Source organism: Pungitius pungitius, unplaced genomic scaffold (assembly GCF_949316345.1).
Source record: "Pungitius pungitius unplaced genomic scaffold, fPunPun2.1 scaffold_37, whole genome shotgun sequence".
NCBI lineage: Eukaryota > Metazoa > Chordata > Actinopteri > Perciformes > Gasterosteidae > Pungitius > Pungitius pungitius.
This window is the reverse complement of record NW_026909808.1, coordinates 59,742-82,421: the sequence shown is the minus strand read 5'-3', so window position 1 is coordinate 82,421 and position 22,680 is coordinate 59,742. Positions and strand designations below refer to the sequence as shown.

The 22,680-nt window shown below is 45.3% G+C and overlaps 48 non-coding genes across 48 annotated transcripts; all 48 read right to left on the bottom strand.

The window, feature by feature from the left end:
* Positions 1-45: 45 nt before the first annotated feature.
* LOC134109870 (5S ribosomal RNA) lies at positions 46-164 on the bottom strand. Its single transcript, XR_009943265.1, has one exon. It is a non-coding gene; the product is annotated as a 5S ribosomal RNA (ribosomal RNA).
* A 394-nt stretch (positions 165-558) lies between these two features.
* Positions 559-677, bottom strand: LOC134109913 (5S ribosomal RNA). Its single transcript, XR_009943308.1, has one exon. It is a non-coding gene; the product is annotated as a 5S ribosomal RNA (ribosomal RNA).
* Positions 678-1,016: 339 nt separating this feature from the next.
* On the bottom strand, positions 1,017-1,135 carry LOC134109868 (5S ribosomal RNA). The gene has a single exon (XR_009943263.1). It is a non-coding gene; the product is annotated as a 5S ribosomal RNA (ribosomal RNA).
* Positions 1,136-1,529: 394 nt separating this feature from the next.
* LOC134109902 (5S ribosomal RNA) lies at positions 1,530-1,648 on the bottom strand. The gene has a single exon (XR_009943297.1). It is a non-coding gene; the product is annotated as a 5S ribosomal RNA (ribosomal RNA).
* A 339-nt stretch (positions 1,649-1,987) lies between these two features.
* LOC134109891 (5S ribosomal RNA) lies at positions 1,988-2,106 on the bottom strand. Its single transcript, XR_009943286.1, has one exon. It is a non-coding gene; the product is annotated as a 5S ribosomal RNA (ribosomal RNA).
* A 339-nt stretch (positions 2,107-2,445) lies between these two features.
* LOC134110153 (5S ribosomal RNA) lies at positions 2,446-2,564 on the bottom strand. Its single transcript, XR_009943547.1, has one exon. It is a non-coding gene; the product is annotated as a 5S ribosomal RNA (ribosomal RNA).
* A 394-nt stretch (positions 2,565-2,958) lies between these two features.
* On the bottom strand, positions 2,959-3,077 carry LOC134109880 (5S ribosomal RNA). Its single transcript, XR_009943275.1, has one exon. It is a non-coding gene; the product is annotated as a 5S ribosomal RNA (ribosomal RNA).
* A 339-nt stretch (positions 3,078-3,416) lies between these two features.
* Positions 3,417-3,535, bottom strand: LOC134109869 (5S ribosomal RNA). The gene has a single exon (XR_009943264.1). It is a non-coding gene; the product is annotated as a 5S ribosomal RNA (ribosomal RNA).
* A 344-nt stretch (positions 3,536-3,879) lies between these two features.
* On the bottom strand, positions 3,880-3,998 carry LOC134109905 (5S ribosomal RNA). The gene has a single exon (XR_009943300.1). It is a non-coding gene; the product is annotated as a 5S ribosomal RNA (ribosomal RNA).
* Positions 3,999-4,337: 339 nt separating this feature from the next.
* LOC134109858 (5S ribosomal RNA) lies at positions 4,338-4,456 on the bottom strand. Its single transcript, XR_009943253.1, has one exon. It is a non-coding gene; the product is annotated as a 5S ribosomal RNA (ribosomal RNA).
* Positions 4,457-4,850: 394 nt separating this feature from the next.
* On the bottom strand, positions 4,851-4,969 carry LOC134109847 (5S ribosomal RNA). The gene has a single exon (XR_009943242.1). It is a non-coding gene; the product is annotated as a 5S ribosomal RNA (ribosomal RNA).
* A 339-nt stretch (positions 4,970-5,308) lies between these two features.
* On the bottom strand, positions 5,309-5,427 carry LOC134110115 (5S ribosomal RNA). The gene has a single exon (XR_009943509.1). It is a non-coding gene; the product is annotated as a 5S ribosomal RNA (ribosomal RNA).
* Positions 5,428-5,766: 339 nt separating this feature from the next.
* Positions 5,767-5,885, bottom strand: LOC134109867 (5S ribosomal RNA). Its single transcript, XR_009943262.1, has one exon. It is a non-coding gene; the product is annotated as a 5S ribosomal RNA (ribosomal RNA).
* Positions 5,886-6,279: 394 nt separating this feature from the next.
* Positions 6,280-6,398, bottom strand: LOC134109836 (5S ribosomal RNA). Its single transcript, XR_009943231.1, has one exon. It is a non-coding gene; the product is annotated as a 5S ribosomal RNA (ribosomal RNA).
* Positions 6,399-6,737: 339 nt separating this feature from the next.
* LOC134110113 (5S ribosomal RNA) lies at positions 6,738-6,856 on the bottom strand. The gene has a single exon (XR_009943507.1). It is a non-coding gene; the product is annotated as a 5S ribosomal RNA (ribosomal RNA).
* Positions 6,857-7,195: 339 nt separating this feature from the next.
* LOC134109866 (5S ribosomal RNA) lies at positions 7,196-7,314 on the bottom strand. The gene has a single exon (XR_009943261.1). It is a non-coding gene; the product is annotated as a 5S ribosomal RNA (ribosomal RNA).
* Positions 7,315-7,708: 394 nt separating this feature from the next.
* LOC134109825 (5S ribosomal RNA) lies at positions 7,709-7,827 on the bottom strand. The gene has a single exon (XR_009943220.1). It is a non-coding gene; the product is annotated as a 5S ribosomal RNA (ribosomal RNA).
* Positions 7,828-8,166: 339 nt separating this feature from the next.
* LOC134109796 (5S ribosomal RNA) lies at positions 8,167-8,285 on the bottom strand. The gene has a single exon (XR_009943191.1). It is a non-coding gene; the product is annotated as a 5S ribosomal RNA (ribosomal RNA).
* Positions 8,286-8,624: 339 nt separating this feature from the next.
* LOC134109865 (5S ribosomal RNA) lies at positions 8,625-8,743 on the bottom strand. Its single transcript, XR_009943260.1, has one exon. It is a non-coding gene; the product is annotated as a 5S ribosomal RNA (ribosomal RNA).
* Positions 8,744-9,137: 394 nt separating this feature from the next.
* Positions 9,138-9,256, bottom strand: LOC134110112 (5S ribosomal RNA). The gene has a single exon (XR_009943506.1). It is a non-coding gene; the product is annotated as a 5S ribosomal RNA (ribosomal RNA).
* A 339-nt stretch (positions 9,257-9,595) lies between these two features.
* LOC134109795 (5S ribosomal RNA) lies at positions 9,596-9,714 on the bottom strand. The gene has a single exon (XR_009943190.1). It is a non-coding gene; the product is annotated as a 5S ribosomal RNA (ribosomal RNA).
* A 339-nt stretch (positions 9,715-10,053) lies between these two features.
* Positions 10,054-10,172, bottom strand: LOC134109864 (5S ribosomal RNA). The gene has a single exon (XR_009943259.1). It is a non-coding gene; the product is annotated as a 5S ribosomal RNA (ribosomal RNA).
* Positions 10,173-10,566: 394 nt separating this feature from the next.
* Positions 10,567-10,685, bottom strand: LOC134110111 (5S ribosomal RNA). Its single transcript, XR_009943505.1, has one exon. It is a non-coding gene; the product is annotated as a 5S ribosomal RNA (ribosomal RNA).
* A 339-nt stretch (positions 10,686-11,024) lies between these two features.
* On the bottom strand, positions 11,025-11,143 carry LOC134109794 (5S ribosomal RNA). Its single transcript, XR_009943189.1, has one exon. It is a non-coding gene; the product is annotated as a 5S ribosomal RNA (ribosomal RNA).
* Positions 11,144-11,482: 339 nt separating this feature from the next.
* On the bottom strand, positions 11,483-11,601 carry LOC134109863 (5S ribosomal RNA). The gene has a single exon (XR_009943258.1). It is a non-coding gene; the product is annotated as a 5S ribosomal RNA (ribosomal RNA).
* Positions 11,602-11,995: 394 nt separating this feature from the next.
* LOC134109814 (5S ribosomal RNA) lies at positions 11,996-12,114 on the bottom strand. Its single transcript, XR_009943209.1, has one exon. It is a non-coding gene; the product is annotated as a 5S ribosomal RNA (ribosomal RNA).
* Positions 12,115-12,453: 339 nt separating this feature from the next.
* LOC134110110 (5S ribosomal RNA) lies at positions 12,454-12,572 on the bottom strand. Its single transcript, XR_009943504.1, has one exon. It is a non-coding gene; the product is annotated as a 5S ribosomal RNA (ribosomal RNA).
* A 339-nt stretch (positions 12,573-12,911) lies between these two features.
* On the bottom strand, positions 12,912-13,030 carry LOC134109862 (5S ribosomal RNA). The gene has a single exon (XR_009943257.1). It is a non-coding gene; the product is annotated as a 5S ribosomal RNA (ribosomal RNA).
* Positions 13,031-13,424: 394 nt separating this feature from the next.
* LOC134109803 (5S ribosomal RNA) lies at positions 13,425-13,543 on the bottom strand. The gene has a single exon (XR_009943198.1). It is a non-coding gene; the product is annotated as a 5S ribosomal RNA (ribosomal RNA).
* Positions 13,544-13,882: 339 nt separating this feature from the next.
* Positions 13,883-14,001, bottom strand: LOC134109792 (5S ribosomal RNA). Its single transcript, XR_009943187.1, has one exon. It is a non-coding gene; the product is annotated as a 5S ribosomal RNA (ribosomal RNA).
* Positions 14,002-14,340: 339 nt separating this feature from the next.
* On the bottom strand, positions 14,341-14,459 carry LOC134109793 (5S ribosomal RNA). Its single transcript, XR_009943188.1, has one exon. It is a non-coding gene; the product is annotated as a 5S ribosomal RNA (ribosomal RNA).
* Positions 14,460-14,798: 339 nt separating this feature from the next.
* On the bottom strand, positions 14,799-14,917 carry LOC134109861 (5S ribosomal RNA). The gene has a single exon (XR_009943256.1). It is a non-coding gene; the product is annotated as a 5S ribosomal RNA (ribosomal RNA).
* Positions 14,918-15,311: 394 nt separating this feature from the next.
* LOC134110659 (5S ribosomal RNA) lies at positions 15,312-15,430 on the bottom strand. Its single transcript, XR_009944044.1, has one exon. It is a non-coding gene; the product is annotated as a 5S ribosomal RNA (ribosomal RNA).
* A 339-nt stretch (positions 15,431-15,769) lies between these two features.
* LOC134110109 (5S ribosomal RNA) lies at positions 15,770-15,888 on the bottom strand. The gene has a single exon (XR_009943503.1). It is a non-coding gene; the product is annotated as a 5S ribosomal RNA (ribosomal RNA).
* Positions 15,889-16,227: 339 nt separating this feature from the next.
* Positions 16,228-16,346, bottom strand: LOC134109860 (5S ribosomal RNA). The gene has a single exon (XR_009943255.1). It is a non-coding gene; the product is annotated as a 5S ribosomal RNA (ribosomal RNA).
* A 394-nt stretch (positions 16,347-16,740) lies between these two features.
* Positions 16,741-16,859, bottom strand: LOC134110648 (5S ribosomal RNA). Its single transcript, XR_009944033.1, has one exon. It is a non-coding gene; the product is annotated as a 5S ribosomal RNA (ribosomal RNA).
* A 339-nt stretch (positions 16,860-17,198) lies between these two features.
* LOC134110108 (5S ribosomal RNA) lies at positions 17,199-17,317 on the bottom strand. Its single transcript, XR_009943502.1, has one exon. It is a non-coding gene; the product is annotated as a 5S ribosomal RNA (ribosomal RNA).
* Positions 17,318-17,656: 339 nt separating this feature from the next.
* Positions 17,657-17,775, bottom strand: LOC134110152 (5S ribosomal RNA). Its single transcript, XR_009943546.1, has one exon. It is a non-coding gene; the product is annotated as a 5S ribosomal RNA (ribosomal RNA).
* Positions 17,776-18,169: 394 nt separating this feature from the next.
* On the bottom strand, positions 18,170-18,288 carry LOC134110637 (5S ribosomal RNA). Its single transcript, XR_009944022.1, has one exon. It is a non-coding gene; the product is annotated as a 5S ribosomal RNA (ribosomal RNA).
* Positions 18,289-18,627: 339 nt separating this feature from the next.
* Positions 18,628-18,746, bottom strand: LOC134109859 (5S ribosomal RNA). The gene has a single exon (XR_009943254.1). It is a non-coding gene; the product is annotated as a 5S ribosomal RNA (ribosomal RNA).
* Positions 18,747-19,140: 394 nt separating this feature from the next.
* On the bottom strand, positions 19,141-19,259 carry LOC134110626 (5S ribosomal RNA). The gene has a single exon (XR_009944011.1). It is a non-coding gene; the product is annotated as a 5S ribosomal RNA (ribosomal RNA).
* A 339-nt stretch (positions 19,260-19,598) lies between these two features.
* LOC134110615 (5S ribosomal RNA) lies at positions 19,599-19,717 on the bottom strand. The gene has a single exon (XR_009944000.1). It is a non-coding gene; the product is annotated as a 5S ribosomal RNA (ribosomal RNA).
* A 339-nt stretch (positions 19,718-20,056) lies between these two features.
* Positions 20,057-20,175, bottom strand: LOC134109857 (5S ribosomal RNA). The gene has a single exon (XR_009943252.1). It is a non-coding gene; the product is annotated as a 5S ribosomal RNA (ribosomal RNA).
* A 394-nt stretch (positions 20,176-20,569) lies between these two features.
* LOC134110137 (5S ribosomal RNA) lies at positions 20,570-20,688 on the bottom strand. The gene has a single exon (XR_009943531.1). It is a non-coding gene; the product is annotated as a 5S ribosomal RNA (ribosomal RNA).
* A 339-nt stretch (positions 20,689-21,027) lies between these two features.
* On the bottom strand, positions 21,028-21,146 carry LOC134109856 (5S ribosomal RNA). The gene has a single exon (XR_009943251.1). It is a non-coding gene; the product is annotated as a 5S ribosomal RNA (ribosomal RNA).
* Positions 21,147-21,540: 394 nt separating this feature from the next.
* On the bottom strand, positions 21,541-21,659 carry LOC134110135 (5S ribosomal RNA). Its single transcript, XR_009943529.1, has one exon. It is a non-coding gene; the product is annotated as a 5S ribosomal RNA (ribosomal RNA).
* A 339-nt stretch (positions 21,660-21,998) lies between these two features.
* On the bottom strand, positions 21,999-22,117 carry LOC134110194 (5S ribosomal RNA). The gene has a single exon (XR_009943588.1). It is a non-coding gene; the product is annotated as a 5S ribosomal RNA (ribosomal RNA).
* A 339-nt stretch (positions 22,118-22,456) lies between these two features.
* On the bottom strand, positions 22,457-22,575 carry LOC134109855 (5S ribosomal RNA). Its single transcript, XR_009943250.1, has one exon. It is a non-coding gene; the product is annotated as a 5S ribosomal RNA (ribosomal RNA).
* Between the last annotated feature and the right edge of the window lie 105 nt (positions 22,576-22,680).

Here is a 22,680-nt window from a genome sequence, read left to right as displayed (position 1 = left end):
GTACAAGCTACGGCGCTGGGCGGCTTTCAGAGAGAGAAGTGAAAAAGCTTACGGCACCTGGGATTCCCAGGCGGTCTTCCATTCAGGTACTAACCAGGCCCTGCTCTGCTTAGCTTCCGAGATCAGACGAGATCGGGCGGAACCAGAGAGGTATGGCCGTAAGCTGCTTTTCATCTTTTTCCTAATCCTTTAAAACGTGTCAAAGATAATCAGAAGTTTCTTTTTCTAAAATTGAAGCAGTTCTTAGCATTGGCAAGAGAGGTTCCTAAAACCTAAAGGGAACTTTACTTTTCTTCTTTGGTAAATCTAACATGTTTGGTTAGCACCTGTATTTCAACGGCTAAATTACAAACAAAAGTATGCCAATTGTTAAATGTTGATCAACACTAATTTAGCAACCATGAAACGGAATCATGTTTGATAATATTGTCTAAATGCCTTTCATATCCAACGTTAAAACAACAATAAACATGCATCTCTTCAACAATGTGATATACTTTTTGTAATTTGTAGGTGTACAATCTGCGGCGCTCTGCAGCTTTCAGAGAGAAGTGAAAAAGCTTACGGCACCTGGGATTCCCAGGCGGTCTTCCATCCAGGTACTAACCAGGCCCTGCTCTGCTTAGCTTCCGAGATCAGACGAGATCGGGCGGAACCAGAGAGGTATGGCCGTAAGCTGCTTTTTATCTTTTTCCTAATCCTTTATAATGCGTCAAAAAATTATGTCACGCCTGCCGTTGGCATCTTTGTGTGGGTTAAATAAGGGTATGCAAAGAAGGCTGTGACATCCTATGGCGAAAATTGGATGGACTAGAGAAGACCCGCCCAGGAGTCCCAGCCAATCGGTGGATGGCCATTGCAGTCCCCGCCACCTCAAATGGCCTGACGATGGTATGGACGTAAGCCACCTTTCATCTTCTTCCTATTGCATCTCTTCTACAATGTGATCAACTTTTTACAATTGTGTAGGTGTACAAGCTACGGCGCTGGGCGGCTTTCAGAGAGAGAAGTGAAAAAGCTTACGGCACCTGGGATTCCCAGGCGGTCTTCCATTCAGGTACTAACCAGGCCCTGCTCTGCTTAGCTTCCGAGATCAGACGAGATCGGGCGGAACCAGAGAGGTATGGCCGTAAGCTGCTTTTCATCTTTTTCCTAATCCTTTAAAACGTGTCAAAGATAATCAGAAGTTTCTTTTTCTAAAATTGAAGCAGTTCTTAGCATTGGCAAGAGAGGTTCCTAAAACCTAAAGGGAACTTTACTTTTCTTCTTTGGTAAATCTAACATGTTTGGTTAGCACCTGTATTTCAACGGCTAAATTACAAACAAAAGTATGCCAATTGTTAAATGTTGATCAACACTAATTTAGCAACCATGAAACGGAATCATGTTTGATAATATTGTCTAAATGCCTTTCATATCCAACGTTAAAACAACAATAAACATGCATCTCTTCAACAATGTGATATACTTTTTGTAATTTGTAGGTGTACAATCTGCGGCGCTCTGCAGCTTTCAGAGAGAAGTGAAAAAGCTTACGGCACCTGGGATTCCCAGGCGGTCTTCCATCCAGGTACTAACCAGGCCCTGCTCTGCTTAGCTTCCGAGATCAGACGAGATCGGGCGGAACCAGAGAGGTATGGCCGTAAGCTGCTTTTTATCTTTTTCCTAATCCTTTATAATGCGTCAAAAAATTATGTCACGCCTGCCGTTGGCATCTTTGTGTGGGTTAAATAAGGGTATGCAAAGAAGGCTGTGACATCCTATGGCGAAAATTGGATGGACTAGAGAAGACCCGCCCAGGAGTCCCAGCCAATCGGTGGATGGCCATTGCAGTCCCCGCCACCTCAAATGGCCTGACGATGGTATGGACGTAAGCCACCTTTCATCTTCTTCCTATTGCATCTCTTCTACAATGTGATCAACTTTTTACAATTGTGTAGGTGTACAAGCTACGGCGCTGGGCGGCTTTCAGAGAGAGAAGTGAAAAAGCTTACGGCACCTGGGATTCCCAGGCGGTCTTCCATCCAGGTACTAACCAGGCCCTGCTCTGCTTAGCTTCCGAGATCAGACGAGATCGGGCGGAACCAGAGAGGTATGGCCGTAAGCTGCTTTTTATCTTTTTCCTAATCCTTTATAATGCGTCAAAAAATTATGTCACGCCTGCCGTTGGCATCTTTGTGTGGGTTAAATAAGGGTATGCAAAGAAGGCTGTGACATCCTATGGCGAAAATTGGATGGACTAGAGAAGACCCGCCCAGGAGTCCCAGCCAATCGGTGGATGGCCATTGCAGTCCCCGCCACCTCAAATGGCCTGACGATGGTATGGACGTAAGCCACCTTTCATCTTCTTCCTATTGCATCTCTTCTACAATGTGATCAACTTTTTACAATTGTGTAGGTGTACAAGCTACGGCGCTGGGCGGCTTTCAGAGAGAGAAGTGAAAAAGCTTACGGCACCTGGGATTCCCAGGCGGTCTTCCATTCAGGTACTAACCAGGCCCTGCTCTGCTTAGCTTCCGAGATCAGACGAGATTGGGCGGAACCAGAGAGGTATGGCCGTAAGCTGCTTTTCATCTTTTTCCTAATCCTTTAAAACGTGTCAAAGATAATCAGAAGTTTCTTTTTCTAAAATTGAAGCAGTTCTTAGCATTGGCAAGAGAGGTTCCTAAAGCCTGAAGGTAACTTTACTTTTCTTCACTGGCAATTCTAACATGTTTGGTTAGCACCTGTATTTCAACGGCTAAATTACAAACAAAAGTATGCCAATTGTTAAATGTTGATCAACACTAATTTAGCAACCATGAAACGGAATCATGTTTGATAATATTGTCTAAATGCCTTTCATATCCAACGTTAAAACAACAATAAACATGCATCTCTTCAACAATGTGATATACTTTTTGTAATTTGTAGGTGTACAATCTGCGGCGCTCTGCAGCTTTCAGAGAGAAGTGAAAAAGCTTACGGCACCTGGGATTCCCAGGCGGTCTTCCATCCAGGTACTAACCAGGCCCTGCTCTGCTTAGCTTCCGAGATCAGACGAGATCGGGCGGAACCAGAGAGGTATGGCCGTAAGCTGCTTTTTATCTTTTTCCTAATCCTTTATAATGCGTCAAAAAATTATGTCACGCCTGCCGTTGGCATCTTTGTGTGGGTTAAATAAGGGTATGCAAAGAAGGCTGTGACATCCTATGGCGAAAATTGGATGGACTAGAGAAGACCCGCCCAGGAGTCCCAGCCAATCGGTGGATGGCCATTGCAGTCCCCGCCACCTCAAATGGCCTGACGATGGTATGGACGTAAGCCACCTTTCATCTTCTTCCTATTGCATCTCTTCTACAATGTGATCAACTTTTTACAATTGTGTAGGTGTACAAGCTACGGCGCTGGGCGGCTTTCAGAGAGAGAAGTGAAAAAGCTTACGGCACCTGGGATTCCCAGGCGGTCTTCCATCCAGGTACTAACCAGGCCCTGCTCTGCTTAGCTTCCGAGATCAGACGAGATCGGGCGGAACCAGAGAGGTATGGCCGTAAGCTGCTTTTCATCTTTTTCCTAATCCTTTAAAACGTGTCAAAGATAATCAGAAGTTTCTTTTTCTAAAATTGAAGCAGTTCTTAGCATTGGCAAGAGAGGTTCCTAAAGCCTGAAGGTAACTTTACTTTTCTTCACTGGCAATTCTAACATGTTGGGTTAGCACCTGTATTTCAACGGCTAAATTACAAACAACAGTATGCCAATCGTAAATGTTGACCAACACTAATTTAGCAATCATGAAACGGAATCATTTTGGATAATATTGTCTAATTTCCTTTCATATCCAACGTTAAAACAGGTGTACAATCTGCGGCGCTCGGCGGCTTTCGGAGAGAGAAGTGAAAAAGCTTACGGCACCTGGGATTCCCAGGCGGTCTTCCATCCAGGTACTAAACAGGCCCTGCTCTGCTTAGCTTCCGAGATCAGACGAGATCGGGCGGAACCAGAGAGGTATGGCCGTAAGCTGCTTTTTATCTTTTTCCTAATCCTTTATAATGCGTCAATGAATTATGACACGCCTGCCGTTGGCATCTTTGTGTGGGTTAAATAAGGGTATGCAAAGAAGGCTGTGACATCCCATGCCGAAAATTGGATGGACTAGAGAAGACCCGCCCAGGAGTCCCAGCCAATCGGTGAATGGCCATTGCAGTCCCCGCCACCTCAAATGGCCTGACGATGGTATGGACGTAAGCCACCTTTCATCTTCTTCCTATTGCATCTCTTCTACAATGTGAATTTTTTTTTACAATTGTGTAGGTGTACAATCTACGGCGCTGGGCGGCTTTCAGAGAGAGAAGTTAAAAAGCTTACGGCACCTGGGATTCCCAGGCGGTCTTCCATCCAGGTACTAACCAGGCCCTGCTCTGCTTAGCTTCCGAGATCAGACGAGATCGGGCGGAACCAGAGAGGTATGGCCGTAAGCTGCTTTTCATCTTTTTCCTAATCCTTTAAAACGTGTCAAAGATAATCAGAAGTTTCTTTTTCTAAAATTGAAGCAGTTCTTAGCATTGGCAAGAGAGGTTCCTAAAACCTAAAGGGAACTTTACTATTCTTCTTTGGTAAATCTAACATGTTTGGTTAGCACCTGTATTTCAACGGCTAAATTACAAACAAAAGTATGCCAATTGTTAAATGTTGATCAACACTAATTTAGCAACCATGAAACGGAATCATGTTTGATAATATTGTCTAAATGCCTTTCATATCCAACGTTAAAACAACAATAAACATGCATCTCTTCAACAATGTGATATACTTTTTGTAATTTGTAGGTGTACAATCTGCGGCGCTCTGCAGCTTTCAGAGAGAAGTGAAAAAGCTTACGGCACCTGGGATTCCCAGGCGGTCTTCCATCCAGGTACTAACCAGGCCCTGCTCTGCTTAGCTTCCGAGATCAGACGAGATCGGGCGGAACCAGAGAGGTATGGCCGTAAGCTGCTTTTTATCTTTTTCCTAATCCTTTATAATGCGTCAAAAAATTATGTCACGCCTGCCGTTGGCATCTTTGTGTGGGTTAAATAAGGGTATGCAAAGAAGGCTGTGACATCCTATGGCGAAAATTGGATGGACTAGAGAAGACCCGCCCAGGAGTCCCAGCCAATCGGTGGATGGCCATTGCAGTCCCCGCCACCTCAAATGGCCTGACGATGGTATGGACGTAAGCCACCTTTCATCTTCTTCCTATTGCATCTCTTCTACAATGTGATCAACTTTTTACAATTGTGTAGGTGTACAAGCTACGGCGCTGGGCGGCTTTCAGAGAGAGAAGTGAAAAAGCTTACGGCACCTGGGATTCCCAGGCGGTCTTCCATCCAGGTACTAACCAGGCCCTGCTCTGCTTAGCTTCCAAGATCAGACGAGATCGGGCGGAAGCAGAGAGGTATGACCGTAAGCTGCTTTTTATCTTTTTCCTAATCCTTTATAATGCGTCAAAAAATTATGTCACGCCTGCCGTTGGCATCTTTGTGTGGGTTAAATAAGGGTATGCAAAGAAGGCTGTGACATCCTATGGCGAAAATTGGATGGACTAGAGAAGACCCGCCCAGGAGTCCCAGCCAATCGGTGGATGGCCATTGCAGTCCCCGCCACCTCAAATGGCCTGACGATGGTATGGACGTAAGCCACCTTTCATCTTCTTCCTATTGCATCTCTTCTACAATGTGATCAACTTTTTACAATTGTGTAGGTGTACAAGCTACGGCGCTGGGCGGCTTTCAGAGAGAGAAGTGAAAAAGCTTACGGCACCTGGGATTCCCAGGCGGTCTTCCATTCAGGTACTAACCAGGCCCTGCTCTGCTTAGCTTCCGAGATCAGACGAGATCGGGCGGAACCAGAGAGGTATGGCCGTAAGCTGCTTTTCATCTTTTTCCTAATCCTTTAAAACGTGTCAAAGATAATCAGAAGTTTCTTTTTCTAAAATTGAAGCAGTTCTTAGCATTGGCAAGAGAGGTTCCTAAAACCTAAAGGGAACTTTACTATTCTTCTTTGGTAAATCTAACATGTTTGGTTAGCACCTGTATTTCAACGGCTAAATTACAAACAAAAGTATGCCAATTGTTAAATGTTGATCAACACTAATTTAGCAACCATGAAACGGAATCATGTTTGATAATATTGTCTAAATGCCTTTCATATCCAACGTTAAAACAACAATAAACATGCATCTCTTCAACAATGTGATATACTTTTTGTAATTTGTAGGTGTACAATCTGCGGCGCTCTGCAGCTTTCAGAGAGAAGTGAAAAAGCTTACGGCACCTGGGATTCCCAGGCGGTCTTCCATCCAGGTACTAACCAGGCCCTGCTCTGCTTAGCTTCCGAGATCAGACGAGATCGGGCGGAACCAGAGAGGTATGGCCGTAAGCTGCTTTTTATCTTTTTCCTAATCCTTTATAATGCGTCAAAAAATTATGTCACGCCTGCCGTTGGCATCTTTGTGTGGGTTAAATAAGGGTATGCAAAGAAGGCTGTGACATCCTATGGCGAAAATTGGATGGACTAGAGAAGACCCGCCCAGGAGTCCCAGCCAATCGGTGGATGGCCATTGCAGTCCCCGCCACCTCAAATGGCCTGACGATGGTATGGACGAAAGCCACCTTTCATCTTCTTCCTATTGCATCTCTTCTACAATGTGATCAACTTTTTACAATTGTGTAGGTGTACAAGCTACGGCGCTGGGCGGCTTTCAGAGAGAGAAGTGAAAAAGCTTACGGCACCTGGGATTCCCAGGCGGTCTTCCATCCAGGTACTAACCAGGCCCTGCTCTGCTTAGCTTCCAAGATCAGACGAGATCGGGCGGAAGCAGAGAGGTATGACCGTAAGCTGCTTTTTATCTTTTTCCTAATCCTTTATAATGCGTCAAAAAATTATGTCACGCCTGCATTTGGCATCTTTGTGTGGGTTAAATAAGGGTATGCAAAGAAGGCTGTGACATCCTATGGCGAAAATTGGATGGACTAGAGAAGACCCGCCCAGGAGTCCCAGCCAATCGGTGGATGGCCATTGCAGTCCCCGCCACCTCAAATGGCCTGACGATGGTATGGACGTAAGCCACCTTTCATCTTCTTCCTATTGCATCTCTTCTACAATGTGATCAACTTTTTACAATTGTGTAGGTGTACAAGCTACGGCGCTGGGCGGCTTTCAGAGAGAGAAGTGAAAAAGCTTACGGCACCTGGGATTCCCAGGCGGTCTTCCATTCAGGTACTAACCAGGCCCTGCTCTGCTTAGCTTCCGAGATCAGACGAGATCGGGCGGAACCAGAGAGGTATGGCCGTAAGCTGCTTTTCATCTTTTTCCTAATCCTTTAAAACGTGTCAAAGATAATCAGAAGTTTCTTTTTCTAAAATTGAAGCAGTTCTTAGCATTGGCAAGAGAGGTTCCTAAAACCTAAAGGGAACTTTACTATTCTTCTTTGGTAAATCTAACATGTTTGGTTAGCACCTGTATTTCAACGGCTAAATTACAAACAAAAGTATGCCAATTGTTAAATGTTGATCAACACTAATTTAGCAACCATGAAACGGAATCATGTTTGATAATATTGTCTAAATGCCTTTCATATCCAACGTTAAAACAACAATAAACATGCATCTCTTCAACAATGTGATATACTTTTTGTAATTTGTAGGTGTACAATCTGCGGCGCTCTGCAGCTTTCAGAGAGAAGTGAAAAAGCTTACGGCACCTGGGATTCCCAGGCGGTCTTCCATCCAGGTACTAACCAGGCCCTGCTCTGCTTAGCTTCCGAGATCAGACGAGATCGGGCGGAACCAGAGAGGTATGGCCGTAAGCTGCTTTTTATCTTTTTCCTAATCCTTTATAATGCGTCAAAAAATTATGTCACGCCTGCCGTTGGCATCTTTGTGTGGGTTAAATAAGGGTATGCAAAGAAGGCTGTGACATCCTATGGCGAAAATTGGATGGACTAGAGAAGACCCGCCCAGGAGTCCCAGCCAATCGGTGGATGGCCATTGCAGTCCCCGCCACCTCAAATGGCCTGACGATGGTATGGACGTAAGCCACCTTTCATCTTCTTCCTATTGCATCTCTTCTACAATGTGATCAACTTTTTACAATTGTGTAGGTGTACAAGCTACGGCGCTGGGCGGCTTTCAGAGAGAGAAGTGAAAAAGCTTACGGCACCTGGGATTCCCAGGCGGTCTTCCATCCAGGTACTAACCAGGCCCTGCTCTGCTTAGCTTCCGAGATCAGACGAGATCGGGCGGAAGCAGAGAGGTATGGCCGTAAGCTGCTTTTTATCTTTTTCCTAATCCTTTATAATGCGTCAAAAAATTATGTCACGCCTGCCGTTGGCATCTTTGTGTGGGTTAAATAAGGGTATGCAAAGAAGGCTGTGACATCCTATGGCGAAAATTGGATGGACTAGAGAAGACCCGCCCAGGAGTCCCAGCCAATCGGTGGATGGCCATTGCAGTCCCCGCCACCTCAAATGGCCTGACGATGGTATGGACGTAAGCCACCTTTCATCTTCTTCCTATTGCATCTCTTCTACAATGTGATCAACTTTTTACAATTGTGTAGGTGTACAAGCTACGGCGCTGGGCGGCTTTCAGAGAGAGAAGTGAAAAAGCTTACGGCACCTGGGATTCCCAGGCGGTCTTCCATTCAGGTACTAACCAGGCCCTGCTCTGCTTAGCTTCCGAGATCAGACGAGATCGGGCGGAACCAGAGAGGTATGGCCGTAAGCTGCTTTTCATCTTTTTCCTAATCCTTTAAAACGTGTCAAAGATAATCAGAAGTTTCTTTTTCTAAAATTGAAGCAGTTCTTAGCATTGGCAAGAGAGGTTCCTAAAACCTAAAGGGAACTTTACTTTTCTTCTTTGGTAAATCTAACATGTTTGGTTAGCACCTGTATTTCAACGGCTAAATTACAAACAAAAGTATGCCAATTGTTAAATGTTGATCAACACTAATTTAGCAACCATGAAACGGAATCATGTTTGATAATATTGTCTAAATGCCTTTCATATCCAACGTTAAAACAACAATAAACATGCATCTCTTCAACAATGTGATATACTTTTTGTAATTTGTAGGTGTACAATCTGCGGCGCTCTGCAGCTTTCAGAGAGAAGTGAAAAAGCTTACGGCACCTGGGATTCCCAGGCGGTCTTCCATCCAGGTACTAACCAGGCCCTGCTCTGCTTAGCTTCCAAGATCAGACGAGATCGGGCGGAAGCAGAGAGGTATGACCGTAAGCTGCTTTTTATCTTTTTCCTAATCCTTTATAATGCGTCAAAAAATTATGTCACGCCTGCCGTTGGCATCTTTGTGTGGGTTAAATAAGGGTATGCAAAGAAGGCTGTGACATCCTATGGCGAAAATTGGATGGACTAGAGAAGACCCGCCCAGGAGTCCCAGCCAATCGGTGGATGGCCATTGCAGTCCCCGCCACCTCAAATGGCCTGACGATGGTATGGACGTAAGCCACCTTTCATCTTCTTCCTATTGCATCTCTTCTACAATGTGATCAACTTTTTACAATTGTGTAGGTGTACAAGCTACGGCGCTGGGCGGCTTTCAGAGAGAGAAGTGAAAAAGCTTACGGCACCTGGGATTCCCAGGCGGTCTTCCATCCAGGTACTAACCAGGCCCTGCTCTGCTTAGCTTCCGAGATCAGACGAGATCGGGCGGAAGCAGAGAGGTATGGCCGTAAGCTGCTTTTTATCTTTTTCCTAATCCTTTATAATGCGTCAAAAAATTATGTCACGCCTGCCGTTGGCATCTTTGTGTGGGTTAAATAAGGGTATGCAAAGAAGGCTGTGACATCCTATGGCGAAAATTGGATGGACTAGAGAAGACCCGCCCAGGAGTCCCAGCCAATCGGTGGATGGCCATTGCAGTCCCCGCCACCTCAAATGGCCTGACGATGGTATGGACGTAAGCCACCTTTCATCTTCTTCCTATTGCATCTCTTCTACAATGTGATCAACTTTTTACAATTGTGTAGGTGTACAAGCTACGGCGCTGGGCGGCTTTCAGAGAGAGAAGTGAAAAAGCTTACGGCACCTGGGATTCCCAGGCGGTCTTCCATTCAGGTACTAACCAGGCCCTGCTCTGCTTAGCTTCCGAGATCAGACGAGATCGGGCGGAACCAGAGAGGTATGGCCGTAAGCTGCTTTTCATCTTTTTCCTAATCCTTTAAAACGTGTCAAAGATAATCAGAAGTTTCTTTTTCTAAAATTGAAGCAGTTCTTAGCATTGGCAAGAGAGGTTCCTAAAACCTAAAGGGAACTTTACTTTTCTTCTTTGGTAAATCTAACATGTTTGGTTAGCACCTGTATTTCAACGGCTAAATTACAAACAAAAGTATGCCAATTGTTAAATGTTGATCAACACTAATTTAGCAACCATGAAACGGAATCATGTTTGATAATATTGTCTAAATGCCTTTCATATCCAACGTTAAAACAACAATAAACATGCATCTCTTCAACAATGTGATATACTTTTTGTAATTTGTAGGTGTACAATCTGCGGCGCTCTGCAGCTTTCAGAGAGAAGTGAAAAAGCTTACGGCACCTGGGATTCCCAGGCGGTCTTCCATCCAGGTACTAACCAGGCCCTGCTCTGCTTAGCTTCCAAGATCAGACGAGATCGGGCGGAAGCAGAGAGGTATGACCGTAAGCTGCTTTTTATCTTTTTCCTAATCCTTTATAATGCGTCAAAAAATTATGTCACGCCTGCCGTTGGCATCTTTGTGTGGGTTAAATAAGGGTATGCAAAGAAGGCTGTGACATCCTATGGCGAAAATTGGATGGACTAGAGAAGACCCGCCCAGGAGTCCCAGCCAATCGGTGGATGGCCATTGCAGTCCCCGCCACCTCAAATGGCCTGACGATGGTATGGACGTAAGCCACCTTTCATCTTCTTCCTATTGCATCTCTTCTACAATGTGATCAACTTTTTACAATTGTGTAGGTGTACAAGCTACGGCGCTGGGCGGCTTTCAGAGAGAGAAGTGAAAAAGCTTACGGCACCTGGGATTCCCAGGCGGTCTTCCATCCAGGTACTAACCAGGCCCTGCTCTGCTTAGCTTCCGAGATCAGACGAGATCGGGCGGAAGCAGAGAGGTATGGCCGTAAGCTGCTTTTTATCTTTTTCCTAATCCTTTATAATGCGTCAAAAAATTATGTCACGCCTGCCGTTGGCATCTTTGTGTGGGTTAAATAAGGGTATGCAAAGAAGGCTGTGACATCCTATGGCGAAAATTGGATGGACTAGAGAAGACCCGCCCAGGAGTCCCAGCCAATCGGTGGATGGCCATTGCAGTCCCCGCCACCTCAAATGGCCTGACGATGGTATGGACGTAAGCCACCTTTCATCTTCTTCCTATTGCATCTCTTCTACAATGTGATCAACTTTTTACAATTGTGTAGGTGTACAAGCTACGGCGCTGGGCGGCTTTCAGAGAGAGAAGTGAAAAAGCTTACGGCACCTGGGATTCCCAGGCGGTCTTCCATTCAGGTACTAACCAGGCCCTGCTCTGCTTAGCTTCCGAGATCAGACGAGATCGGGCGGAACCAGAGAGGTATGGCCGTAAGCTGCTTTTCATCTTTTTCCTAATCCTTTAAAACGTGTCAAAGATAATCAGAAGTTTCTTTTTCTAAAATTGAAGCAGTTCTTAGCATTGGCAAGAGAGGTTCCTAAAACCTAAAGGGAACTTTACTTTTCTTCTTTGGTAAATCTAACATGTTTGGTTAGCACCTGTATTTCAACGGCTAAATTACAAACAAAAGTATGCCAATTGTTAAATGTTGATCAACACTAATTTAGCAACCATGAAACGGAATCATGTTTGATAATATTGTCTAAATGCCTTTCATATCCAACGTTAAAACAACAATAAACATGCATCTCTTCAACAATGTGATATACTTTTTGTAATTTGTAGGTGTACAATCTGCGGCGCTCTGCAGCTTTCAGAGAGAAGTGAAAAAGCTTACGGCACCTGGGATTCCCAGGCGGTCTTCCATCCAGGTACTAACCAGGCCCTGCTCTGCTTAGCTTCCGAGATCAGACGAGATCGGGCGGAACCAGAGAGGTATGGCCGTAAGCTGCTTTTTATCTTTTTCCTAATCCTTTATAATGCGTCAAAAAATTATGTCACGCCTGCCGTTGGCATCTTTGTGTGGGTTAAATAAGGGTATGCAAAGAAGGCTGTGACATCCTATGGCGAAAATTGGATGGACTAGAGAAGACCCGCCCAGGAGTCCCAGCCAATCGGTGGATGGCCATTGCAGTCCCCGCCACCTCAAATGGCCTGACGATGGTATGGACGAAAGCCACCTTTCATCTTCTTCCTATTGCATCTCTTCTACAATGTGATCAACTTTTTACAATTGTGTAGGTGTACAAGCTACGGCGCTGGGCGGCTTTCAGAGAGAGAAGTGAAAAAGCTTACGGCACCTGGGATTCCCAGGCGGTCTTCCATCCAGGTACTAACCAGGCCCTGCTCTGCTTAGCTTCCAAGATCAGACGAGATCGGGCGGAAGCAGAGAGGTATGACCGTAAGCTGCTTTTTATCTTTTTCCTAATCCTTTATAATGCGTCAAAAAATTATGTCACGCCTGCCGTTGGCATCTTTGTGTGGGTTAAATAAGGGTATGCAAAGAAGGCTGTGACATCCTATGGCAAAAATTGGATGGACTAGAGAAGACCCGCCCAGGAGTCCCAGCCAATCGGTGGATGGCCATTGCAGTCCCCGCCACCTCAAATGGCCTGACGATGGTATGGACGTAAGCCACCTTTCATCTTCTTCCTATTGCATCTCTTCTACAATGTGATCAACTTTTTACAATTGTGTAGGTGTACAAGCTACGGCGCTGGGCGGCTTTCAGAGAGAGAAGTGAAAAAGCTTACGGCACCTGGGATTCCCAGGCGGTCTTCCATTCAGGTACTAACCAGGCCCTGCTCTGCTTAGCTTCCGAGATCAGACGAGATCGGGCGGAACCAGAGAGGTATGGCCGTAAGCTGCTTTTCATCTTTTTCCTAATCCTTTAAAACGTGTCAAAGATAATCAGAAGTTTCTTTTTCTAAAATTGAAGCAGTTCTTAGCATTGGCAAGAGAGGTTCCTAAAACCTAAAGGGAACTTTACTATTCTTCTTTGGTAAATCTAACATGTTTGGTTAGCACCTGTATTTCAACGGCTAAATTACAAACAAAAGTATGCCAATTGTTAAATGTTGATCAACACTAATTTAGCAACCATGAAACGGAATCATGTTTGATAATATTGTCTAAATGCCTTTCATATCCAACGTTAAAACAACAATAAACATGCATCTCTTCAACAATGTGATATACTTTTTGTAATTTGTAGGTGTACAATCTGCGGCGCTCTGCAGCTTTCAGAGAGAAGTGAAAAAGCTTACGGCACCTGGGATTCCCAGGCGGTCTTCCATCCAGGTACTAACCAGGCCCTGCTCTGCTTAGCTTCCGAGATCAGACGAGATCGGGCGGAACCAGAGAGGTATGGCCGTAAGCTGCTTTTTATCTTTTTCCTAATCCTTTATAATGCGTCAAAAAATTATGTCACGCCTGCCGTTGGCATCTTTGTGTGGGTTAAATAAGGGTATGCAAAGAAGCCTGTGACATCCTATGGCGAAAATTGGATGGACTAGAGAAGACCCGCCCAGGAGTCCCAGCCAATCGGTGGATGGCCATTGCAGTCCCCGCCACCTCAAATGGCCTGACGATGGTATGGACGTAAGCCACCTTTCATCTTCTTCCTATTGCATCTCTTCTACAATGTGATCAACTTTTTACAATTGTGTAGGTGTACAAGCTACGGCGCTGGGCGGCTTTCAGAGAGAGAAGTGAAAAAGCTTACGGCACCTGGGATTCCCAGGCGGTCTTCCATCCAGGTACTAACCAGGCCCTGCTCTGCTTAGCTTCCGAGATCAGACGAGATCGGGCGGAACCAGAGAGGTATGGCCGTAAGCTGCTTTTTATCTTTTTCCTAATCCTTTATAATGCGTCAAAAAATTATGTCACGCCTGCCGTTGGCATCTTTGTGTGGGTTAAATAAGGGTATGCAAAGAAGGCTGTGACATCCTATGGCGAAAATTGGATGGACTAGAGAAGACCCGCCCAGGAGTCCCAGCCAATCGGTGGATGGCCATTGCAGTCCCCGCCACCTCAAATGGCCTGACGATGGTATGGACGTAAGCCACCTTTCATCTTCTTCCTATTGCATCTCTTCTACAATGTGATCAACTTTTTACAATTGTGTAGGTGTACAAGCTACGGCGCTGGGCGGCTTTCAGAGAGAGAAGTGAAAAAGCTTACGGCACCTGGGATTCCCAGGCGGTCTTCCATCCAGGTACTAACCAGGCCCTGCTCTGCTTAGCTTCCGAGATCAGACGAGATCGGGCGGAAGCAGAGAGGTATGGCCGTAAGCTGCTTTTTATCTTTTTCCTAATCCTTTATAATGCGTCAAAAAATTATGTCACGCCTGCCGTTGGCATCTTTGTGTGGGTTAAATAAGGGTATGCAAAGAAGGCTGTGACATCCTATGGCGAAAATTGGATGGACTAGAGAAGACCCGCCCAGGAGTCCCAGCCAATCGGTGGATGGCCATTGCAGTCCCCGCCACCTCAAATGGCCTGACGATGGTATGGACGTAAGCCACCTTTCATCTTCTTCCTATTGCATCTCTTCTACAATGTGATCAACTTTTTACAATTGTGTAGGTGTACAAGCTACGGCGCTGGGCGGCTTTCAGAGAGAGAAGTGAAAAAGCTTACGGCACCTGGGATTCCCAGGCGGTCTTCCATTCAGGTACTAACCAGGCCCTGCTCTGCTTAGCTTCCGAGATCAGACGAGATCGGGCGGAACCAGAGAGGTATGGCCGTAAGCTGCTTTTCATCTTTTTCCTAATCCTTTAAAACGTGTCAAAGATAATCAGAAGTTTCTTTTTCTAAAATTGAAGCAGTTCTTAGCATTGGCAAGAGAGGTTCCTAAAACCTAAAGGGAACTTTACTTTTCTTCTTTGGTAAATCTAACATGTTTGGTTAGCACCTGTATTTCAACGGCTAAATTACAAACAAAAGTATGCCAATTGTTAAATGTTGATCAACACTAATTTAGCAACCATGAAACGGAATCATGTTTGATAATATTGTCTAAATGCCTTTCATATCCAACGTTAAAACAACAATAAACATGCATCTCTTCAACAATGTGATATACTTTTTGTAATTTGTAGGTGTACAATCTGCGGCGCTCTGCAGCTTTCAGAGAGAAGTGAAAAAGCTTACGGCACCTGGGATTCCCAGGCGGTCTTCCATCCAGGTACTAACCAGGCCCTGCTCTGCTTAGCTTCCGAGATCAGACGAGATCGGGCGGAACCAGAGAGGTATGGCCGTAAGCTGCTTTTTATCTTTTTCCTAATCCTTTATAATGCGTCAAAAAATTATGTCACGCCTGCCGTTGGCATCTTTGTGTGGGTTAAATAAGGGTATGCAAAGAAGGCTGTGACATCCTATGGCGAAAATTGGATGGACTAGAGAAGACCCGCCCAGGAGTCCCAGCCAATCGGTGGATGGCCATTGCAGTCCCCGCCACCTCAAATGGCCTGACGATGGTATGGACGTAAGCCACCTTTCATCTTCTTCCTATTGCATCTCTTCTACAATGTGATCAACTTTTTACAATTGTGTAGGTGTACAAGCTACGGCGCTGGGCGGCTTTCAGAGAGAGAAGTGAAAAAGCTTACGGCACCTGGGATTCCCAGGCGGTCTTCCATCCAGGTACTAACCAGGCCCTGCTCTGCTTAGCTTCCAAGATCAGACGAGATCGGGCGGAAGCAGAGAGGTATGACCGTAAGCTGCTTTTTATCTTTTTCCTAATCCTTTATAATGCGTCAAAAAATTATGTCACGCCTGCCGTTGGCATCTTTGTGTGGGTTAAATAAGGGTATGCAAAGAAGGCTGTGACATCCTATGGCAAAAATTGGATGGACTAGAGAAGACCCGCCCAGGAGTCCCAGCCAATCGGTGGATGGCCATTGCAGTCCCCGCCACCTCAAATGGCCTGACGATGGTATGGACGTAAGCCACCTTTCATCTTCTTCCTATTGCATCTCTTCTACAATGTGATCAACTTTTTACAATTGTGTAGGTGTACAAGCTACGGCGCTGGGCGGCTTTCAGAGAGAGAAGTGAAAAAGCTTACGGCACCTGGGATTCCCAGGCGGTCTTCCATTCAGGTACTAACCAGGCCCTGCTCTGCTTAGCTTCCGAGATCAGACGAGATCGGGCGGAACCAGAGAGGTATGGCCGTAAGCTGCTTTTCATCTTTTTCCTAATCCTTTAAAACGTGTCAAAGATAATCAGAAGTTTCTTTTTCTAAAATTGAAGCAGTTCTTAGCATTGGCAAGAGAGGTTCCTAAAACCTAAAGGGAACTTTACTATTCTTCTTTGGTAAATCTAACATGTTTGGTTAGCACCTGTATTTCAACGGCTAAATTACAAACAAAAGTATGCCAATTGTTAAATGTTGATCAACACTAATTTAGCAACCATGAAACGGAATCATGTTTGATAATATTGTCTAAATGCCTTTCATATCCAACGTTAAAACAACAATAAACATGCATCTCTTCAACAATGTGATATACTTTTTGTAATTTGTAGGTGTACAATCTGCGGCGCTCTGCAGCTTTCAGAGAGAAGTGAAAAAGCTTACGGCACCTGGGATTCCCAGGCGGTCTTCCATCCAGGTACTAACCAGGCCCTGCTCTGCTTAGCTTCCGAGATCAGACGAGATCGGGCGGAACCAGAGAGGTATGGCCGTAAGCTGCTTTTTATCTTTTTCCTAATCCTTTATAATGCGTCAAAAAATTATGTCACGCCTGCCGTTGGCATCTTTGTGTGGGTTAAATAAGGGTATGCAAAGAAGGCTGTGACATCCTATGGCGAAAATTGGATGGACTAGAGAAGACCCGCCCAGGAGTCCCAGCCAATCGGTGGATGGCCATTGCAGTCCCCGCCACCTCAAATGGCCTGACGATGGTATGGACGTAAGCCACCTTTCATCTTCTTCCTATTGCATCTCTTCTACAATGTGATCAACTTTTTACAATTGTGTAGGTGTACAAGCTACGGCGCTGGGCGGCTTTCAGAGAGAGAAGTGAAAAAGCTTACGGCACCTGGGATTCCCAGGCGGTCTTCCATCCAGGTACTAACCAGGCCCTGCTCTGCTTAGCTTCCAAGATCAGACGAGATCGGGCGGAAGCAGAGAGGTATGACCGTAAGCTGCTTTTTATCTTTTTCCTAATCCTTTATAATGCGTCAAAAAATTATGTCACGCCTGCCGTTGGCATCTTTGTGTGGGTTAAATAAGGGTATGCAAAGAAGGCTGTGACATCCTATGGCAAAAATTGGATGGACTAGAGAAGACCCGCCCAGGAGTCCCAGCCAATCGGTGGATGGCCATTGCAGTCCCCGCCACCTCAAATGGCCTGACGATGGTATGGACGTAAGCCACCTTTCATCTTCTTCCTATTGCATCTCTTCTACAATGTGATCAACTTTTTACAATTGTGTAGGTGTACAAGCTACGGCGCTGGGCGGCTTTCAGAGAGAGAAGTGAAAAAGCTTACGGCACCTGGGATTCCCAGGCGGTCTTCCATTCAGGTACTAACCAGGCCCTGCTCTGCTTAGCTTCCGAGATCAGACGAGATTGGGCGGAACCAGAGAGGTATGGCCGTAAGCTGCTTTTCATCTTTTTCCTAATCCTTTAAAACGTGTCAAAGATAATCAGAAGTTTCTTTTTCTAAAATTGAAGCAGTTCTTAGCATTGGCAAGAGAGGTTCCTAAAGCCTGAAGGTAACTTTACTTTTCTTCACTGGCAATTCTAACATGTTTGGTTAGCACCTGTATTTCAACGGCTAAATTACAAACAAAAGTATGCCAATTGTTAAATGTTCATCAACACTAATTTAGCAACCATGAAACGGAATCATGTTTGATAATATTGTCTAAATGCCTTTCATATCCAACGTTAAAACAACAATAAACATGCATCTCTTCAACAATGTGATATACTTTTTGTAATTTGTAGGTGTACAATCTGCGGCGCTCTGCAGCTTTCAGAGAGAAGTGAAAAAGCTTACGGCACCTGGGATTCCCAGGCGGTCTTCCATCCAGGTACTAACCAGGCCCTGCTCTGCTTAGCTTCCGAGATCAGACGAGATCGGGCGGAACCAGAGAGGTATGGCCGTAAGCTGCTTTTTATCTTTTTCCTAATCCTTTATAATGCGTCAAAAAATTATGTCACGCCTGCCGTTGGCATCTTTGTGTGGGTTAAATAAGGGTATGCAAAGAAGGCTGTGACATCCTATGGCGAAAATTGGATGGACTAGAGAAGACCCGCCCAGGAGTCCCAGCCAATCGGTGGATGGCCATTGCAGTCCCCGCCACCTCAAATGGCCTGACGATGGTATGGACGTAAGCCACCTTTCATCTTCTTCCTATTGCATCTCTTCTACAATGTGATCAACTTTTTACAATTGTGTAGGTGTACAAGCTACGGCGCTGGGCGGCTTTCAGAGAGAGAAGTGAAAAAGCTTACGGCACCTGGGATTCCCAGGCGGTCTTCCATTCAGGTACTAACCAGGCCCTGCTCTGCTTAGCTTCCGAGATCAGACGAGATCGGGCGGAACCAGAGAGGTATGGCCGTAAGCTGCTTTTCATCTTTTTCCTAATCCTTTAAAACGTGTCAAAGATAATCAGAAGTTTCTTTTTCTAAAATTGAAGCAGTTCTTAGCATTGGCAAGAGAGGTTCCTAAAACCTAAAGGGAACTTTACTTTTCTTCTTTGGTAAATCTAACATGTTTGGTTAGCACCTGTATTTCAACGGCTAAATTACAAACAAAAGTATGCCAATTGTTAAATGTTGATCAACACTAATTTAGCAACCATGAAACGGAATCATGTTTGATAATATTGTCTAAATGCCTTTCATATCCAACGTTAAAACAACAATAAACATGCATCTCTTCAACAATGTGATATACTTTTTGTAATTTGTAGGTGTACAATCTGCGGCGCTCTGCAGCTTTCAGAGAGAAGTGAAAAAGCTTACGGCACCTGGGATTCCCAGGCGGTCTTCCATCCAGGTACTAACCAGGCCCTGCTCTGCTTAGCTTCCGAGATCAGACGAGATCGGGCGGAACCAGAGAGGTATGGCCGTAAGCTGCTTTTTATCTTTTTCCTAATCCTTTATAATGCGTCAAAAAATTATGTCACGCCTGCCGTTGGCATCTTTGTGTGGGTTAAATAAGGGTATGCAAAGAAGGCTGTGACATCCTATGGCGAAAATTGGATGGACTAGAGAAGACCCGCCCAGGAGTCCCAGCCAATCGGTGGATGGCCATTGCAGTCCCCGCCACCTCAAATGGCCTGACGATGGTATGGACGTAAGCCACCTTTCATCTTCTTCCTATTGCATCTCTTCTACAATGTGATCAACTTTTTACAATTGTGTAGGTGTACAAGCTACGGCGCTGGGCGGCTTTCAGAGAGAGAAGTGAAAAAGCTTACGGCACCTGGGATTCCCAGGCGGTCTTCCATCCAGGTACTAACCAGGCCCTGCTCTGCTTAGCTTCCGAGATCAGACGAGATCGGGCGGAACCAGAGAGGTATGGCCGTAAGCTGCTTTTTATCTTTTTCCTAATCCTTTATAATGCGTCAAAAAATTATGTCACGCCTGCCGTTGGCATCTTTGTGTGGGTTAAATAAGGGTATGCAAAGAAGGCTGTGACATCCTATGGCGAAAATTGGATGGACTAGAGAAGACCCGCCCAGGAGTCCCAGCCAATCGGTGGATGGCCATTGCAGTCCCCGCCACCTCAAATGGCCTGACGATGGTATGGACGTAAGCCACCTTTCATCTTCTTCCTATTGCATCTCTTCTACAATGTGATCAACTTTTTACAATTGTGTAGGTGTACAAGCTACGGCGCTGGGCGGCTTTCAGAGAGAGAAGTGAAAAAGCTTACGGCACCTGGGATTCCCAGGCGGTCTTCCATTCAGGTACTAACCAGGCCCTGCTCTGCTTAGCTTCCGAGATCAGACGAGATCGGGCGGAACCAGAGAGGTATGGCCGTAAGCTGCTTTTCATCTTTTTCCTAATCCTTTAAAACGTGTCAAAGATAATCAGAAGTTTCTTTTTCTAAAATTGAAGCAGTTCTTAGCATTGGCAAGAGAGGTTCCTAAAACCTAAAGGGAACTTTACTTTTCTTCTTTGGTAAATCTAACATGTTTGGTTAGCACCTGTATTTCAACGGCTAAATTACAAACAAAAGTATGCCAATTGTTAAATGTTGATCAACACTAATTTAGCAACCATGAAACGGAATCATGTTTGATAATATTGTCTAAATGCCTTTCATATCCAACGTTAAAACAACAATAAACATGCATCTCTTCAACAATGTGATATACTTTTTGTAATTTGTAGGTGTACAATCTGCGGCGCTCTGCAGCTTTCAGAGAGAAGTGAAAAAGCTTACGGCACCTGGGATTCCCAGGCGGTCTTCCATCCAGGTACTAACCAGGCCCTGGTCTGCTTAGCTTCCGAGATCAGACGAGATCGGGCGGAAGCAGAGAGGTATGGCCGTAAGCTGCTTTTTATCTTTTTCCTAATCCTTTATAATGCGTCAAAAAATTATGTCACGCCTGCCGTTGGCATCTTTGTGTGGGTTAAATAAGGGTATGCAAAGAAGGCTGTGACATCCTATGGCGAAAATTGGATGGACTAGAGAAGACCCGCCCAGGAGTCCCAGCCAATCGGTGGATGGCCATTGCAGTCCCCGCCACCTCAAATGGCCTGACGATGGTATGGACGTAAGCCACCTTTCATCTTCTTCCTATTGCATCTCTTCTACAATGTGATCAACTTTTTACAATTGTGTAGGTGTACAAGCTACGGCGCTGGGCGGCTTTCAGAGAGAGAAGTGAAAAAGCTTACGGCACCTGGGATTCCCAGGCGGTCTTCCATTCAGGTACTAACCAGGCCCTGCTCTGCTTAGCTTCCGAGATCAGACGAGATCGGGCGGAACCAGAGAGGTATGGCCGTAAGCTGCTTTTCATCTTTTTCCTAATCCTTTAAAACGTGTCAAAGATAATCAGAAGTTTCTTTTTCTAAAATTGAAGCAGTTCTTAGCATTGGCAAGAGAGGTTCCTAAAGCCTGAAGGTAACTTTACTTTTCTTCACTGGCAATTCTAACATGTTGGGTTAGCACCTGTATTTCAACGGCTAAATTACAAACAAAAGTATGCCAATTGTTAAATGTTGATCAACACTAATTTAGCAACCATGAAACGGAATCATGTTTGATAATATTGTCTAAATGCCTTTCATATCCAACGTTAAAACAACAATAAACATGCATCTCTTCAACAATGTGATATACTTTTTGTAATTTGTAGGTGTACAATCTGCGGCGCTCTGCAGCTTTCAGAGAGAAGTGAAAAAGCTTACGGCACCTGGGATTCCCAGGCGGTCTTCCATCCAGGTACTAACCAGGCCCTGGTCTGCTTAGCTTCCGAGATCAGACGAGATCGGGCGGAAGCAGAGAGGTATGGCCGTAAGCTGCTTTTTATCTTTTTCCTAATCCTTTATAATGCGTCAAAAAATTATGTCACGCCTGCCGTTGGCATCTTTGTGTGGGTTAAATAAGGGTATGCAAAGAAGGCTGTGACATCCTATGGCGAAAATTGGATGGACTAGAGAAGACCCGCCCAGGAGTCCCAGCCAATCGGTGGATGGCCATTGCAGTCCCCGCCACCTCAAATGGCCTGACGATGGTATGGACGTAAGCCACCTTTCATCTTCTTCCTATTGCATCTCTTCTACAATGTGATCAACTTTTTACAATTGTGTAGGTGTACAAGCTACGGCGCTGGGCGGCTTTCAGAGAGAGAAGTGAAAAAGCTTACGGCACCTGGGATTCCCAGGCGGTCTTCCATCCAGGTACTAACCAGGCCCTGCTCTGCTTAGCTTCCAAGATCAGACGAGATCGGGCGGAAGCAGAGAGGTATGACCGTAAGATGCTTTTTATCTTTTTCCTAATCCTTTATAATGCGTCAAAAAATTATGTCACGCCTGCCGTTGGCATCTTTGTGTGGGTTAAATAAGGGTATGCAAAGAAGGCTGTGACATCCTATGGCGAAAATTGGATGGACTAGAGAAGACCCGCCCAGGAGTCCCAGCCAATCGGTGGATGGCCATTGCAGTCCCCGCCACCTCAAATGGCCTGACGATGGTATGGACGTAAGCCACCTTTCATCTTCTTCCTATTGCATCTCTTCTACAATGTGATCAACTTTTTACAATTGTGTAGGTGTACAAGCTACGGCGCTGGGCGGCTTTCAGAGAGAGAAGTGAAAAAGCTTACGGCACCTGGGATTCCCAGGCGGTCTTCCATTCAGGTACTAACCAGGCCCTGCTCTGCTTAGCTTCCGAGATCAGACGAGATCGGGCGGAACCAGAGAGGTATGGCCGTAAGCTGCTTTTCATCTTTTTCCTAATCCTTTAAAACGTGTCAAAGATAATCAGAAGTTTCTTTTTCTAAAATTGAAGCAGTTCTTAGCATTGGCAAGAGAGGTTCCTAA